Consider the following 3,193-nt stretch of genomic DNA (forward strand, 5'->3'; position numbering starts at 1 on the left):
TCTCCATAAAAAGGCGTTCAGTATCGCATATGAAGCAGATCCACCACATACATAAAACGAAGAATACATCAGTTGTGTCATTTGATTGTGATCGCTCATATATGTATAATTTATACATTACACAACAAACAAGTCATTCAAACTTAGCCATTGAATCTAAAACACTTCATTGCTACGGATAAGGTGAGTGTACAACACAATAACAAGGAGTGTCAAAACTGACGGGATCTTGGCTGGGTCGGCTTCTGCTCAAGAAAAAGAGAAAACAATAATATGTAGTTTTTATCTTGTTCTATGATTGATGAAGAAGCGTTCTGGTGCATACTCAGAAGATTTAACCCAGTTTTCAAGACTGTTCTACATGTGAACTTGGCGAACGACAACCGTGCTAGGCTTTAACCGAATATTATTTACAAATGCACAGCTATACAAGTTAGCTTAAAATTATTTCATTTACTTCTGGCTGTAAGTCGTTTATTTATTAAAATATTTTGTTTTGTTTTGACGATAAACCACCGAAAATATGATATCAAACGATGCCAACACATGAATTGCAAGGCAGTCATTCCGATACGTATTTGGTCAATGCCATGATTTCGGAGAACGGAGAGTATTCTAGCAATAATTTAAATAAAGGTTTAACTACGTGCCGTTCGTGTAACTTCTTCTTATTTTTTTGCTATAATTGTTTTCGCATTGGATTCTGGGACACTAAGCAGCAACTGAGAAACGCCATTCAACATTCATATTGGTGACAACACATGATGTTCCCAAAATAGACATTAGAGAACAAATTCCAACCCAGTTTAGTTTTGACGTAGACCTATGTTACTGACATTACTATGTTACATAAATCATGTTCCTCCACCGGATTCTTGGAAACTGAAGAAAAAAATCATTCAGCATCGTGTCACGAAAAATAGATTATAGTATATCATATAGAGTTAGTATTTGGTAGAATGATAACATGCCACTCTTCAAAGAAACGTTCCTTGCTTCAAGTGCTTTCACAACCTTTTACACTTAGTTTATGTTACCAGAATTTCTTTATAAATTGTATGGCTTTAAGATTTCTTCAAGTGTATACATACTTGTACCACAACCTCATGGCGAGAAATAATGAGATAGAAATAACTACTTCGTTAATTACAATGGCAGACAATGCGTTTATTGCTTAAAATATCAACAGTTCATATGATAGCTCTCAAAAAATTACATTAACACATGGGTATGTTCTGTAATAATCTAGGCGTAAAACAACAGCCCTCCAATATTTAATGTTAACACTCTGAATGATAAACAAACGATGCCAATCAGTTCAAAGGCACAGGCTAATATTTTCCAGGCAAATGTTAATTGTTTAAGTAAGATCATATGAATTTTGAGCTAGAAACCATGAAATATTGTATCCCTTTCCACTTGCATGTATTTAAAACAGTCCTACAAATACAGTAGAATATATTGAAAAGATTAACAACTTTTTTATTTTTTGTTATGGAACAAGTCAATTTATGCGAAAATGCATGGGAACCAGTGATATAAGACTGCTGACAAAAAATCAGATGCAGAAAAGTTGAAGTTGTATGCATTTTTCTTAAACTGTTAGTAACGCTTTAAGCCATAAAACATTAATTTTCAAAGGAAACATGAAAATCTGCAATCTGGTCATTTGTCAACAGTCTTATATCACTGGTTTGCAGATATTTATGCAAAAATCAGCTCATTCCAGGACAAAACATTACAAAAGTTGTCAAAATGGTAAATCTGTAAGAGTGCAGCTTTAAAGAAAGGACAATCAACTCATTCAAGGCAAAATCCAAATGCACCACATTGATCTGCAGTGGTTGTAACAATGCACTGGTTTTATACCAATGTTGTTGTTTTTTAGTTATCACTAAGATAAATGATAAAAACACAACAAGAGGCACATCAGTGCCTGTGCTCCACTGGCCAAAAGGTTCAAGCAAAGACCACCTAACGAACATTTTCGTCAAGTTTCATAGAAATACAATCATCAATTTTTGAGGAGAAGTTATTTAATTTTTTTTTTACTTTAATAGCTCTGGCTGCCATGTTGTGCAGTGGACCGAAATGATTTGGGCAATTTGAGTAAAGGAGCACCAAACAAACATTTCTGTCAAGTTTTATCGAAAAGAGGTCATCGGTTTCGACGACAAGTCGTATCAAGTTTTTTTAATTTTTTAGCTCTGGCAGCCATGGTGTGCAGTGGACTGGAACCATTTAACAAATTTTGGTTAATGACCACCCAAGGAACATTTCTGTCAAGTTTCATCAAAATCTGATCATCGGTTTCTGAGGAGAAGTGGTGTAAAGGTTTTTCCTATTTTTAGCTCTGGCTGCCATGTTGTGCAGCGGAACGGAACCATTTGGGCAATTTTGGTTAAAGGGCATCCCGATGAACATTTATGTAAAGTTTCATCAAAATCTGATAATCGGTTTCTGAGAAGATGTAGTTTAACGTTTTTTTCTATTCTTAGCTCTGGTGCCCATGATGTGCAGCAGACCAGAACTGTTTGGGCTATTTTGGTTAAGGACTACCCAAGTAACATTTCTGTCAAGTTTCATTGCAATACGATCATCGGTTTCTGAGGAGAAGTCGTTTAAAGGTTTTTCTATTTTTACCTCTGGGGGCCATCTTGTGCAGTGGACCGAAACCATTGAAGCAAATTTGATAAAGGACCATCCAAGGAACATTTCTGTTAAGTTTCATCAAAATCTGATCATCGGTTTCTGAGAAGATGTTCTTTAAAGGTTTTTCTATATTTTTGCCCTGGCAGCCATGTTGTGCAGCGGACCGGAACCATTTGAGCAATTTTGGTTAAGGACCACCAAAGGAACAATTCTGTCAAGTTTCATCAAAATCTGCCTATCCGTTTCAGAGGAGATGTCGTTTAAAGATTTTGCTATTTTTAGCTGTGGCGGCCATATTGTGCAATGGACCAGAACCATTTGAGCAATTTTAATAAAGGACCACCCAAGGAACATTACTGTTAAGTTTCATCAAAATCTGATCATCGGTTTCTGAGAAGATGTTCTTTAAAGGTTTTTCTATTTTTTTGCCCTGGCAGCCATGTTGTGCAGCGGACCGGAACCATTTGAGCAATTTTGGTTAAGGACCACCCAAGGAACAATTCTGTCAAGTTTCATCAAAATCTGCCTATCCGTTTCAGAG

The sequence above is a fragment of the Mya arenaria genome, chromosome 4, assembly GCF_026914265.1.
Source record: "Mya arenaria isolate MELC-2E11 chromosome 4, ASM2691426v1".
Taxonomy (NCBI): Eukaryota; Metazoa; Mollusca; class Bivalvia; order Myida; family Myidae; genus Mya; species Mya arenaria.